General features: G+C 45.8%; 1 non-coding gene across 1 annotated transcript; it reads right to left on the reverse strand.

Moving 5' to 3' along the window:
• Window positions 1-15,029: 15,029 nt before the first annotated feature.
• Window positions 15,030-15,136, reverse strand: LOC125597846. The gene has a single exon (XR_007331993.1). It is a non-coding gene; the product is annotated as a small nucleolar RNA R71 (small nucleolar RNA).
• Between the last annotated feature and the right edge of the window lie 218 nt (window positions 15,137-15,354).

Here is a 15,354-nt window from a genome sequence, read left to right on the forward strand (position 1 = left end):
CCCGTGGACTGTTTGGGTGATTTTGGCCCATGTGAGCTGTCTGTTCAGTACACACAGGACGTCCGTGGGTGTCCGCCAGCACACACAGGATGTCTGTGGCTGTCCGTGACTGTCCGTCAGCACACACAGGACGGCCGTGGCTGTCCGTGTGTGTCCGTGTGTGTCCGTCAGCACAAACAGGACGTCCGTGGGTGTCTGTCAGCACACACAGGATGTCCATTTGTGTCCGTCAGCACACACAGGACGTCCGTGTGTGTCCGTCAGCACACACAGGACGTCTGTGGCTGTCTGTGTGTGTCTATGTGTGTCCGTCAGCACACACATGACGTCCGTGGCTGCCCATCATTCCACATATCAGCATGTTGGTCCTTGGACTCAGCACGCTGACCCTTCCCGTGGACTCTTCGGGTGATTTTGGCCCCCGTGGGCTGTCTGTTCAGTTCACACAGGATGTCCGTGGGTGTCCGCCAGAACACACAGGACGTCCGTGGCTGTCCGTGTGTGTCCGTGTGTCTCCGTGTGTCTCCGTCAGCACACACAGGACGTCTGTGGCTGTCCATCTTTACACATATCAGCACGTTGGTCCTTGGACTCAGCACGCTGGCCCTTCCCGTGGTCTTTTCGGCTGATTTTGGCCCACGTGGGCTGTCTGTTCAGTACACACAGGACGTCCGTGGGTGTCCGTCAGCACACACACGAGGTCCGTGTGTGTCCGTCAGCACACACAGGATGTCCGTGGCTGTCCGTGTGTATCCGTGTGTCTCCGTCAGCATAGACAGGACGTCTGTGGCTGTCCATCAGTACACATATCAGCACGTTGGTCCTTGGACTCAGCTAGCTGACCCTTCCCGTGGACTGTTCGGGTGATTTTGGCCCATGTGAGCTGTCTGTTCAGTAAACACAGGACGTCCGTGGGTGTCCGCCAGCACACACAGGACGTTCGTGGCTGTCCGTGACTGTCTGTCAGCACACACAGGACATCCGTGGCTGTCCGTGTGTGTCCGTATGTCTCTGTCAGCACAGACAGGACATCCGTGGCTGTCCATCAGTACACATCTCAGCACGTAGGTCCTTGGACTCAGCACGCGACCCTTCCCGTGGACTGTTTGGGTGATTTTGGCCCATGTGAGCTGTCTGTTCAGTACACACAGGATGTCCGTGGGTGTCCACCAGCACACACAGGACGTCTGTGGCTGTCCGTGACTGTCCATCAGCACACACAGGATGTCCGTGGCTGTCCGTGTGTGTCCGTGTGTGTCCGTGAGCACACACAGGACGTCCGTGGGTGTCCGTCAGCACACACAGGACGTCCGTTTGTGTCCGTCAGCACACACAGGACGTCCGTGTGTGTCCGTCAGCACACACAGGACGTCTGTGGCTGTCTGTGTGTGTCTGTGTGTTCCGTCAGCACAGACATGACCTCCGTGTCTGCCCATCATTCCACATATCAGCACATTGGTCCTTGGACTCAGAAAGCTGGCCCTTCCTGTGTACTGTTCGGTTGATTTTGGCCCACATGGGCTGTCTGTTCAGTACACACAGGATGTCCGTGGGTGTCCGCCAACACACACAGGACGTCCGTGGCTGTCCGTCAGCACACACAGGACATCTATGGCTGTTAGTGGCTGTTTGTGGGTGTCCGTCAGCGGACACAGGACATCCTTGGCTGTCCATCAGTACACATATCAGGACGCTGGTCCTTGGACTCAGCCCGCTGGCCCTTCCCGTAGACTGTTTGGGTGATTTTGGCCCACGTGGGCTGTCTGTTCAGTACACACAGGACGTCCGTGGGTGTCCGTCAGCACACACAGGACGTCCGTGTGTGTCCGTCAGCACACACAGGATGTGTCACGCCCCCAATCCTGGAAAGGATTGTTGGGACGGCCATGGTTCGAGGAAACGTACCAGCCAGTCTTAGGACATCAAGGCAAGCGTTCCATGGTCAAGAAAGAAGGTTAAGTACATAAGGAAACTTAGACTTAACCTTATAAGAGCAAAGAGACAGCTAAGACGAGTAAGATGGTAGCTGGACGAGATAGAGAAGTAGCTCGACCAGCTTAACGAAGCTAGGTTGAGTTCACTCCAGCTCAGCCACTACTAAGTCAGCTCCACTAGCTGGACCACTAGCTGGACTACTAGCTCACTCAGCTGAGGCAGCTGGGAGTCAGCTCATCTCAGCTAGACGGACTGTTTGGGTTTTAGGCCGATGGTCCGGGTCCGGGTCAGTGGCGGGCTGTGAGGTCCGGCCATGAGGCCATGGGCTGTTGGGTCCTTGGACAAGGCCGTGGGCTAAGTCCAAGAGGCTTGGGGCGTGGGTTGGGCTTATGACCGACCCCAAACCCAATCAGAAAGCGCGAAGGGATGCAAGTGGCCGAGAGGGCACAACCCTTGGCCGATGGTGCCCATTCGCTAGCAAGTCGTTCCTGTTCGTGGGGCAAGACTTACCCCCTCGTTTTCTATAAATATGGGGGCTCTCCTGCTGATTTCATTATCCAATTCCAGAGTACAATACTCAGAGAAAAACGTAGAGAAAGAGAGAGAGAGAGTCTCGGCCAAGAGATCGGCCGGAAAAGGGCCGGTCGTGGTGGTTTTGTATCTCCGGCAAGGAGAACGATTTAGGAGAGAGGAGGCCGTGTGGTTGTGAATACCCAAGGAATATAGAAAGGTCTGGAGAAGGACTCCAAAGCCGTGGTTCAGTCAGATAGGGTCAGTGGGGTAACCACCGACTCATCAGCTAAGACAATCGGACAGTCCGAACCGGTCTAGCCATGGGCGTTTGGGGATTCACGCCGCTGTTCTCACCGTCAAGTTCTTGATGGGTAACAGATCTAAAGGTTGTTGTTCTTTGCAGTCACTTGGTATGTCATCTCCTTTAGATCCGGTCTGGTTTGTTCGTGTGACATTGCCCACAACCACGGGTAACTCTCTATCTCTCTCTCTTTCTCTCTCTCTACGAATCTGATATTTATGTTCTTGGTAAAGGTGCTGGTCGTGACAGAGCTTGTTGTCATGACCATTGAAGGCCTTCGTTAGTAGTGGAGGCGTTTGTGAGCTAAGACAGTGGACCAGTGTGATAAGTCTCCACATGGGCTTTAAGTGGGCTTCAGGATGAAGTAAATCAAGAAAAGCCCAAGTCTATTATTTACTTGTCATTATATAAGTCTGCTTTGTCTTTGTAAGAAACTATCGATTACGATCATCAAATCAAACTGGATAAATCCCCAATTTCTACCTCTATCTCTTCTCTTCTCCCTTTGCTCTTCGTCATTTCTCCCTCCCTTTCTGTTCTACAGATTCGATCCTTCCAGGATCGTATCATTGGTATCAGAGCTCAAGTTCCTTTGACCTTGAGTTAAAAAAAAATGGTTTTCAGTGAGAAGCTCGAGAAGGTACTACAATCATTCAAACAGATGGATGTGGATTGGAAACTGCGTGAGGAGCTTCGAATGGACAGTCAGAGACTGCATGAGGAGTTCCGTGAGGAGTATCGGAAGCGGCGGAAGCGGCCGTATGGTGAATCTCATCCTTATAACGCTTTCATCCCTAAAAGGTTTGAAGATCTCAAGCTAAACGGAGGTACCAGGTTCAAAAGAATTCCGATCAAGCAAAACTACCACAGATCTCGGTTTAAGGACCTGAACAGTAAGCCACCAAGAAGAGATCTTGATTTTAAGGTCATGCGACATCTCAGAGGAGATGTGTGAGAATGAAGACTATTGGAATGAAGAAACAATACAACCGAGAGAAGAAAGCAATACTGCTTGCGCAAGCTTGTAAAAGTTTAGGAGTGTTATGTGAATCTTCGGGTTGTAAAGACACTAAAAATGATTTGCAGATCCGCATGGGAACAAGACAGATCGTCGATACAGGAGTGAAGCGAGATGAGCATCACTTTGGGGATGGGTTTACGTCTAATGCTCCTATGGATATAGAGTGTGAAGTTGATACGTTGATAGGGGATCAAAGTATCTTCGCTGAGGATGTTACAGCGCTAGAACATGATGATCCTGATGCTGCGATGGAGTCTGTGAAGGATGAAACAGTACTGAAGTCTTTGCAGGATGATGCAACACTGGAGTCTGAATCAGAGGAAATAAGCAAGTATAAGAGCCGTGGCAATCATTCTCAGGTCCAACAACAGATGAGGCAACGAGAGAAACAAGGGTTTCATAAGGTGCGGTTCAAGGTTAGACTTCGCAGAAGCTGTAAAGTACCAGCTGAGAAGGTGACAAAAGATGGGGAACTTTTCAAGCTGGAGAAATCAGAAATGCTTCACAAAGGAAGAAAGTATACAAGAAAGCTTATGGTCAGATGGCACTATTATAAGGTTAGGAAGCGAGTTAAGCTGCTTGGAGCCGTGGAAACGGGGTTCAAATGTCTCTTGAAAGCTGGGACTGAAGCAGGCTATAAGGCCAAAATCATTGTTTCTCCTGTGGGCGTTATGCTTCCTGTGGGCGTGATGCTTCCTGAGACGGTAGAAGTTCGAAGATCTCAGGTTCAGGAGTGGAACTATAAGGTGAGGAAACGCAGGTTATGGAGAAAAGACATAGTCTCTTCCACCAGGGCTGAATCTATGAGTCATATGAAAGGTGCAAGGATGTTCTAAGGTGTAAGAACAGATGGACGAGAACAACGAGCTGTGGGAGAAGAGCACCTTACATCAAAGGGCAGTGGAGAATTTGAGATTGGTTTATATCCTTGGGGTCATGATGAGATGCAGGAAGATACATGGGAGTTTGAGATAGAAATTACGGACCAGAAGCAATCCATTCATATGGTTAAAAAGTCAATGGAGACGTGGGCTAAGGAATCAAATTTTGGTCAAGCTGAGTGTTTGAGAGTAGTTGACAGTTATTGTGAAGGTGGTGGTGCTGGTAGCCAGTATCCTAACGTCAATGGCAACCGTGTGTGGAATCCTGGAGTTCTATTGGTTGAAGAAGACAAGAGCTATAGCAGTGTTATAGCTGAGAAGTTGTGGATTTCTGAGTTGTACATCGAGGTCAAGCGTGTGGATGTTCGTGGTCTTAAGAGATCACTAGCGAGTCAAAAGGTAAATTCAAGTGATGGGGTTAAGATCATGGGGTCAGCTTTTGTCTCCTTCAGCCTTGAGGACAAGACTGTTCTTCTACCGGGGAGAAAGCTCAGGCTCTGTGGTGAGAAAATAATGAAGAAACAATACACTTACAAGAACACGCCATTACTACCTTCGGTATTTACATACGGAACGTTTTTATCACCAAGGACACCAGAGTTAGAAAAGCGCAAAGGTGAGCAACTGAGAGAAGTACAAGGATGGCTGGAACGTGCATTGCAGGCTGGAGGACAGGAAACGCAGAGAAGGGTATATAAGAAGCGGCTAAGGCCGAGATGGGTTCTTGCTCAGGTAATAGGAAAACTTGACAAGCTGAGTTTGGCAGAAGCATATAAAGGAACTTATGCATGGTTATCATACACTGATGCGGTGGTTGGAGATGTATGGGATATCACATTACCTATTGAGAAGTGCAGGTTTCCACAGTTGTTTCAAGACGAGACAGGAGTGAATAACAAGAAGAAAACTGAGACTGTGAAAGTGGTTCAAGTGACTGGAAATTCATTGCTTGGCTCTAAGAAGCTCACTTGCGGATCTGAAGAACATATAGAATTTGAGCCAGAAGAGTCTTCTGTTTTGGATAAGCCTACTCCAACGAAATATTCAACTCTTATGTGGCTGCTGCAAAACGTTTTCAAGAGTGATGTGAAAGCAAATTTGGTGATCAAGAGAAACACTCGTGATGGTGAACAGGAGCTACAAGAGAAAATGTCCAGCATGATCACTATTGTCAAGTTGGTCTATTCTCAGTCCACAGACATGATGGAGTGCTTTCACGCTTTAAGACCTCCAGAGCAGTTAGTCTGTGTACCATTTATTCTGCTCACTGGAATCAGGAATCAACTCACCAAACGGAAATTCTTGACACAAAGGCAATGATTACAAAATGGTTTATCTCATTGCCAACTTGAGGACAAGTCGGATCTCTAACGGGGGAGTATTGATAAGTCTCCAAATGGGCTTTAAGTGGGCTTCGGGGATGAAGTAAATCAAGAAAAGCCCAAGTCTATTATTTACTTGTCATTATATAAGTCTACTTTGTCTTTGTAAGAAACTATCGATTACGATCATCAAATCAAACTGGGTAAATCCCTAATTTCTACCTCTATCTCTTCTCTTCTCCCTTTGCTCTTCGTCATTTCTCCCTCCCTTTCTGTTCTACAGATTCGATCCTTCCAGGATCTTATCACAGTGGTCATTAGCAGAGGTGGCAGCGGCGGTCGTGAGAGGAGGAGGCAGAGAGGACAGAGGAGGCGGAGAAGAGGCACGTGATGGAGGCTGCTTAGGTTTAGTTATTGATTAACTAGGTTTAGGTTAATTAGGTTTGGTTTAATGTGTATTAATTATTTTTTTGGTTTAAGTTTCTATGGTTTATTGTTTCTATGGTTTAATGTGTAAACCGATAATAAATTGTAAACCAATATTAAGTATTTAATTCTACAATTAAAAAATAAAATTTAATTTTTAATTATAAATAAATTTTCAATTTCATTTTATTATTAAATTTTTAATCAATTAAATTTTAATTATTTAATTTAATTTTTTTAATTAATTTATCTTATTTATAGCATTATTATATATATGCCAATGTAAAATATTTTACAGCAGTAAAAAATTATAAAAAGAACATCACAGCACAAATTAAATGCTATAAAATGTTAATTTATAGCTCAGATTTAACGCTATAATATCTCTACTTATTATAGCACATGAAAAAACGCTACAATATGGAGGAAGTCTACCATAGCTGCGGCTGTCACGGCGTTCTTCGAAACGCTACGAAACACTTATAATAGCGTTTTTCGGGTGCTACCAATACCAATATTTCTTGTAGTGTGTGTCTCCATCGATCGATGGTTGGTCGCGCTCTGTGTTCTCCATTATTTATGTCTGCGTAACAGATTAAGAAAGAAAACTTTAGCATGTTTTCAGCAACAAGTCTATACTAAATTCTAAATTAAATCTAATGGTAATAAGAAAGAGTCCCCGGCAACGGCGCCAAATTTGATATCACTCGAATTACCCTAAAGAGTGTTACTCTCAGCAAAAGAGGTTCAGGTGTAGTACTTAGAGATCAAATCCACAGAGACCTTAGGATTACTCAACAGACTTAAATAATTAGAAATGAAGATAGACTAAGAGGTTTTAATTGTTTTAAAAGCAGTAAATGATAAATCGAAAACAATAGTGAAACGATAGATTGAGTTGAAGTGGTTTCAAGAATGGGAAAACAACTAGATTGAGGTAAATCTCAGGTATGAAATGCATGCACTTAGTTTAGACTAAAGGGTTTGATGGTTTTTGAACTAAACAATGATTTAACTGGATAGGTTATCTTCACTAGATCTCGGATCTCAACTGTCGTATGTTAATCTCGAGAGAGTGTCGATCGATGTGACTTGATGTACATCGACCGATACACCATTGTAACAATCGACCGACAGAACGATAGATGCGTCGATCGATGGTTATTCTAGCGAGCTTTGAAAACGGGTTTAACTTGTTCTCTAACCTTCTCAGACCAACTGTCGTTGCGCCTGAGTTAGTTAGATCACGCAAGTGGGTTCAGGTATTGAGGGAAAACGGTTAGTTGGACTCAATTAATCCTAAGATCTAAAATGAAGGTGATCAATCTCAATTTTAGCATTAAGTTCACAAGCAATGAAAGAACATTCAAAACACCTTTTTAATAGTCATATTAGCAGTACATAATTTCAACCATGGTGAGAAACCTAAATCTAACAAATGGTTTACTCAAACATATTCATGAGAGACAAAGTCATGATGGCGTGAAATAAACTCAAATGAAACATAGAACACAAATAGATAGAGTAATAGAAATAAAAGAGTTCAAGATCTTCTCTGTTTTGCAGTCTCAGATCTATCTCTCCAATCCCAAGCTCTTCTAATGGTAGCCAAAATGCTCCTTCTCCAAACTAGGTATTTTTCAAGTGTCTCCCCCAAATGATATAAAAACCCTAGTACATATAGCCTGACAGGCGGCTAGGGGCTTAAGTTGCAAATAATAGATCTTCTAGGAAATGAAATCTTTTAATTCGCGATCACACTCGTGTGACTAGGCATCGATCGATGCACATGTATGTTTGTCGATCGATGGTAAGTGATTCTGATCGACCGATGTTGCTCTTCAAGCGTCGATCGATTTTCCTTGCATAAAAGCATTCCAAAATGTCCCAAAAGTATCATTTCCTTCCATCAGGTGAATAAACCTGTAATTTCTTTGAAAAGACTCTACAACATGATTAATACATCTTAAAACTCTTATATACTAAGTATAAAAACGGGTGAAAATCATGGTATAACAGAAAGCGGAGAGGGATCTTGCTCGCATGCAAGGCGAGATGTTGGAGCGCGATGTGCAACTCGCTCGTGACCACGTGAGGATCGTTCATAAGGCAGAACAGAAGGGTAAGTGGGAGATCGTCGAGTTGATGATGAACCATGCTTCTCAATTCCAGATCAAGTACGGGAACCTCAAGGTTGCTTTCACCTTAGTGGGCGATTATCGTGAGTGTCGCAGTTCAGTCTGGAGCCATTGGAAGTCGCAGGCGGACGACTATGTTTTCGAGAAGGAGATGGGGTTAATGAAGGGAGGCATGAAGGATCATGCTCATGCTGAGGCGCTCATTCCTACGATCGACGGGAGGATTCAGGGATTCTGGGATCCCATCCCGGTTTCTCCCGATACCGTAGAGACCACGACCGAGTTTCCTGGTGATTGCGAGGAGGTGGATCGTCCCGTGGATGCGTTTGGAGCTTCGTTGTCCGGGAAGTTTTACTTTGAACCTTGAGAGGTGGAGTGATCATCCAGAGGGAGGAGTTTGTTTATCCTGCGTTTGTGGCCGAGTGGGGTCTTTATTTATTTATTTTGTGCCGAGTGTGGCTTTTATTTCGAGACATTGCATGAGCCTAATTTGGCTGTTTTACCATTTACCGGGACTGGCCGTTGGTGGCTTTGAATCCCTGCCGCTTATGCGGTTTTTATATATGATGGGCGTTTATTTCGAATTGTTTTGTTTTGAGTAGGTTTGAAGTAAATATGAGTTGTCGTCTAATGTTTAATTCCGTTGAGACGTTCAATCTGTCGGTTCGTTCGTGACTTTTCATAAAAATTACTTATTCTTACGAATTTCGGGAACGTTGAGATGTGAACGGAGAGACATGATTTAGGATCTCGTATCGTTTAGATATAATGCCTTGAGATGTCTGAGACCAATGCGATGGGTTTAGGGCAAGACCTAGGTTTACTCTCGGTTTAAGGTTTATGCGGAGACTAGCCGTCTATCGATTTTCCTGTTGCGATTTCTACCTGATTCGTACCAATTTAAAGTCCGCGATAAGTTCTCGGCCTATATGACTTGTATGGTATGAATCAAGCATCTTTCCAGATACAATTTTTAAGCCAACTGGAAGTGCTAGACCAAAATTTCGGATTTTTTTTGTAGCGCGCTCTCATCCTTGTGTTGGACGTTCGAAGATCAAAAGAGTGATCAAGTTGCGCTTGTTTAAGACGACTGGCGTGTTCGTCGGGGCCAATCGACGAACGGGGTGTAAGGTTTTTTGGTGGTTGCGGTCGGAAAATTTGTTCGCATCATCTCGAATTTTAACTTGGCGACGTCTCGCAGTTGTTTCGAAGAATATACGTATATCTTGAGTGATGAAAAATGATTATTTTGCAATTTTGGGCCGGATGAGGCCGCTAACAAGAGTCTTATCGTTTGTAGATTTTCTAGGCGTGTCCTGGGATTTTTGCGTTAATTGAAGTGCAAGCGTTCTAATAAAAAGGGGCAACGCATATTGTAGTAAAAAAAAGTTTTCGAAATCTCAAAAAATGACGCATCTTTTCCCATGTGGGAGTATACGAGTATACGTACCCACTCCCCCCTTTTTTAGAGAGGGGGATAGCTGAACTCGTCTTTCGACGAGCTGCCTACGTACCCCTTTCGAGGACCAAACCATCCCGTAGTTCTATTTTATGCCGCGAGCGTTTTTACTCGGCGGTTGTCGCCGTGCTGACCGCCTTGATCGTGATGACCGTGGCCGGGTCAGTGCTCTTTTCCGGATGTTCCAGTTCAGTTGTAGCGTCGGCTTCGGACTCGTGTTGAGTTTCGACGTCTGAAGCGTTTGCTTCAGCAGACGATGTTAAATTGTCTTTCCTTGAAGCGTTTTTGGCCGAAGATTGATCTATCTTCGTGCGCTTGCGATTTGCGGTTGCCTAAGTCGTGATTTACCTTAACTTGTGCTCCGCGAGGAAGCATAGCCGCGACTGTTTCTGACATCCCCAGATAGCTGCGACTCCGTTTGGGGTTGGGAATTTGATACCCAGGTGGTATGTCGATGGAACGGCTTGCATGGTGTTGAGCCATGGGGTTCCCATGATCACGTTGTAGATGGCAGGATGATCGACCACCGCGAACTCGACGATTTTCGTGATCTCCTTGGCCATGACTGGCAGCTGGATTGATCCGAGAGTCATCGACACTTCGCCCGAAAAACCTGTGAGTGGTTTCGGCATTGGAGTTACTTCTCCGAGTTCGATGCTCATCTGATTGAGAGTGTCACGGAAGTTAACTTTGACTGTGCTTCCCATGTCAATGAGTACTCTTCCGACTTCCAGATCTCGTATGACGAGATCTACGATGAGTGGATCGCAGTAAGGTTGATCGATTCCGCCGGCTTCCTCCTTCGTAAAGGTGATTGAGCAATTTTGACCGTCTCGGGGAGGAGACCATGTAGTCCAGTTTGTACTCGACTCTGCCTTCCGCTGGTAATCCTTGATGGCCGAAACTGTATCGTTGCAGTATTGCGATCTTCCCATGATCATGTTGACTCTGCGATGATTGTTATTGTTTCCTTTGTCGTCCGGCCTTCTTCCGCGTTTATCCCCGGATTGGTTCATTTGAGGGGATTTCTCCGCGGGCGGATTTCTATCCGTCTTCGGGGGGCGATCAGTCTCGAGGATGAGATCTTTCATGCTGGTCACTTCTGAGAGCTCTCCAGCTAGTAGTTTCGCGGCCAGCCTTGCCCCCAAGACTTTGCAGTTAGTCTTGGAGTGTCCTCGGGACTGGTGGAACTCACAGAAGGTGTTTTCGTCATATCCTCGATTGCGAGTCCACGTATTACCCGTGGTTCGGCCTTGGTTTGAACTGATCGCGTAATTGTGCGCTCCTTGGAGATCTTCCCCCTCGTGATGGACGTACTTGTCGTTACGAGAGTTCTTCCTCTTCGTTTTCGGGTCCACGTCTTTCGAGGATGGTCTCGTCGACTTATGTTTTTGCGATAAGACTTTTGTTTCCTCTTCGATTATGATGTAGTCCATCGCCTTGTGGAGGGCGTCCTGGATCGTCCGCGGTTTGTCGAGGGTGATCCATTTTCTGAATTTTGACTTATACCAGAGCGTCTTTCTGAGCGCGTCAATGGCCACCTTGTCGCTTATCCCGCTGACCCTGGACATTACCAGCTTAAATCGGCTGATGAACTCGCGGAGGGGTTCGTCCTCCCTCTGGGATAGGCTCCAGAGATCGACATCGGAAGTTTCTCTACCTATGAACATAGAGTATTGTTGTAGAATTCTGATGCGAGCTACCGGAAACTCCCGATAGAGTTTCGCTTAAGATGTACGAACCATTCGAGGGCTGCTCCTTCCAGATTTTCAATGAATACGCGGCAATAGCCGGCGTCTTTTTCACCGTCCATCAGTCTTGCTCTTCCCATCGTGATGTGGAAAGCCTGAAGGTGCGCCTTCGCATCGGTTGTACCATCATACTTTGGCACTTTGATTTTCCCCGGGTCAGATACCCTCATATCAGATATGCGAGTGGTGAAGAGGGTCTTCTGAGCCTCTTCCAGCAGCCTGTCGATCTCAGGGGAAGCGCTAGTAGCATGATGAATCTGGAATTTCACAGCTCTTACTTCTGCCGCAGTTTTGGTGATGTAGTCGCGAAGATCACGGATATCCGACGTCTCGTCAGCAGATTTTCGAGCCTGTCGGCGGTTACTGCGAGTGAGCTCGGTTTGCTTCTCAGGCAGCTCTTCTTGCTCGTTCCAATAGAGGATTTCCTCCTCCTCCATCATTGGTTTGTCGAACGGAGAGCTATCCCGAGCGGATCGGCTTCTGGTCCTTCTTGGATGTCTGTCGACATCCTCGTTGGTATCGTTGGAGACATCGCTGGGATCCAGGTCGACGTTCTTGACTTCATTATCCTCCGAACCTTTTGCGGGAGGCAGAGGACTCTCAGGGTTCCCCTTTTCGACGGGAGATTTTTCGCTAGCGTTTTGACCCGAAGGTCGTTCCCGCGCGGTTCCAGGCCTATCGAGTGGGGTTGCAAAGTCAAGTCTTTTCCCGCGGATTTAGTGGTTCCGTAGGGGCGGATTGCTCGTGTCCTTGCCGTTAATGTTTCAACCTGTTTGGTCAAGGTGCTCACGAGCTTATCCTGTTCTTCCGACCTTTTTTCGTAGGTGGCGAACATCTTTTTAAACTCCTCGAACGCCGTGGCGTTGGCCGGTGCGTTTGCCGCGGATACGTCCGCTGCTGGAGTGTTGAGATCAGTGATGCTGCCTCCGTTAATAGGAGTTTGCATGTTGTCCGCGTCGTCAGTTGACAAGTCTGGTTGAGCGTGATGTGGTTGCGAGTTAGATTGATCCGTACCCCTCCTAGCGCTAAACTGTGGGAACCGAAATTCCCACTGTCGATTTCCGTTTAAATTAGGAAAGTAGGAGAACCCTAGTTTCTCAGAGGTCCCAGATATCTGCTAATATGATATACCTTGGATTTGACCCGTTTTCATCCATGGTATATAGGTGTTTTACTATATATATATATGTTTTCTACTCTTCTAGGTATGTTTTCAGGTTCAGGTGCATTTTGGAGTAAAGCTATGACTTTGGAGCATTTTGGAGCTAAAAGGACATTTCACCCGAGCTGACCACGTAGAGGTCGACGAGAGGAAGAACAATCGATCGATGCGCATCAGTGCTATCGATCGATACCAGGAGATGCCTCGACAGATGAAGATTAATATCGATCGATGTACACAAGTACCATCGATCGATGTCGAGACACCAGACACGCAACATTTTGGATTCAGCAGACTTAAAATCCAAGGCCAAGCCAAATTAACAAAATGCTCTGACGAGTTTTTAACCTAGTATATATACTGCCTAAGTGTTTTGACGGCAAAAGAGCTTTTTAGACCTAGTTTTGTTACAAGTTTCATTTTGAGAGAGAGAGAGAGAAGATCACTTGTGATTGGAACTCCTTGTTTTTATTTCTTTTCATCTATACTATGAGTTTCTATTTCTTTATTGTTATGAATTGCTTTGCTATGTCTGAGTAGTTCAATTATTAGATCCAGGGTTCAGATAGGTTTGTGGGATTAGCCCCAAACTATAGATCTGCCTTGTTGTGATATTCATGATAGATTTGTATTCATTGCTTGTTTTAGCCTTGCTAACTAGAACTTGATCATAGGATTGCATACTCAAGCACCCTTGTTATCCCATCCTAACATCTATCTATCATATTAGGACTGCTAGAGAGGGTTAACCACCAATTTCGTATTTTAATAAGACATATCATACTCGCGCATAGGCCTGGCTAGAACCCGTCGATCGATGTCCTCAACTGACTATCGATCGACGTTGGCAAAGGTGTATCGGTCGACGTCTTAATAGACCATCGATCAACACTCTCTCGTTGTCGACATACTAACCGATGAGACACGAGATCTAGTCTGTTAACCAGTGAAACATGCGACAACTGATCACTGAGTTAAGCGATTGAGCTCTAATATATCATGCATGCAACAGTTAGGCATCTATTGGTATTATAATCTCCAACACCTGAATAGTGGCTCTGGATATAATATCATTTCCAACCAAGTTACATTTATTATTTACTCGCTTGTTACTATTTCTATTTCATTTAAACATTTGCAACATTTTGAATTAATAAACAGTAGATTTAATTGTTCCCTAGCTCCTTGTGGATTCGATCCCTAAGTACTACATCTGAACCTCTTTGGATTCGACACTCTTTAGACCTCTACGGGGAGCTTTGATCGCCATTAGATTTAGTTTTATTGATTCTTATTCTTTTCTCTACCCCCTTTCTAATAATCTTTTTTCTTGTCTTTTCAGGTGCATGCCCAGCGGTACCAGAAGCAACAAGGAGAAAGACTTGCTAATCTCAGACGATCCTGCTCATTTGGAACGCATCATCCGTAGAGGTCAACGTTCCACATCGCTCGACGCAACAACTTCGTCGTCGATTGATACTCACAACCAACCGTCGACCGACACCAGACCATCATCGTCGATCGATCCCAATCGTTCGACAACGATCGATACTACGCCGCGTACGTCGATCGATACCGTGTCGTCAAAAATGGTAAACATTATTATTCAAACACAGGACGAGAACGGAAACCTGTATGACCAGGCCGGTCATCTGCGTAATACAACAGGTCAGAAAATAGATGCTCAGGGGACTGTAATCCCTGATGCTGATGCTACAGGAGCTGCTCAACCTGTAGATGAGGACGCTCGATCGAAACCACTGGCCGACTACAATCGCCCAGATGAGTACTATTCCAACAGATCGGCTATTCGACTTCCGGAGATCCAGAAGCAGAATTTTGAGTTGAAGCCTCAATACTACACTCTCGTGTCGCAGATACCCTACTCTGGGTTACTGCACGAGCATCCTATGGACCATCTGGAACGGTTCAAGGATCTAATTGCTGCTATTCGGATGGAAAGAGTCCCCGAAGATTACCTGCTGTGCAAGCTCTTCAGATACACGCTAAATGGAGAAGCGATGCACTGGCTTAGGCTGCAACCCACAGGATCTTTAACATCCTGGACCGACATCAAGAATGCATTCTTACGAAACTTCTTCGATGAGGCGCGCGCTGAAGAACTTCGGAACAAAATTTCCACATTCTTGCAGAAGGCTGGAGAGTCCTTCAAAGATGCGTGGATTAGATTTAGGTTCTTCCAGCGAGACTGTCCACACCACAGATTTAACGAAGTGCAGCTGCTAAGCACTTTCTTCCGATGTCTCGCCTTACAATATCAAATGGCTCTTGATACGGCTAGTGAAGGAAACTTTGCTAACAGCAGCAGCACCAAAAACACTGACTCTGAACGGAAGAAGTCTGTAGCCTCTATCGGGAAGGAACAGATGGACGAAGTAAGAGCTAAGTTAGATGTGGTGCACGAGCTTCTTAGGAAGCAAGTCT

The sequence above is a fragment of the Brassica napus genome, unplaced genomic scaffold, assembly GCF_020379485.1.
Source record: "Brassica napus cultivar Da-Ae unplaced genomic scaffold, Da-Ae ScsIHWf_1560;HRSCAF=2163, whole genome shotgun sequence".
In the NCBI taxonomy this organism is placed as follows: Eukaryota; Viridiplantae; Streptophyta; class Magnoliopsida; order Brassicales; family Brassicaceae; genus Brassica; species Brassica napus.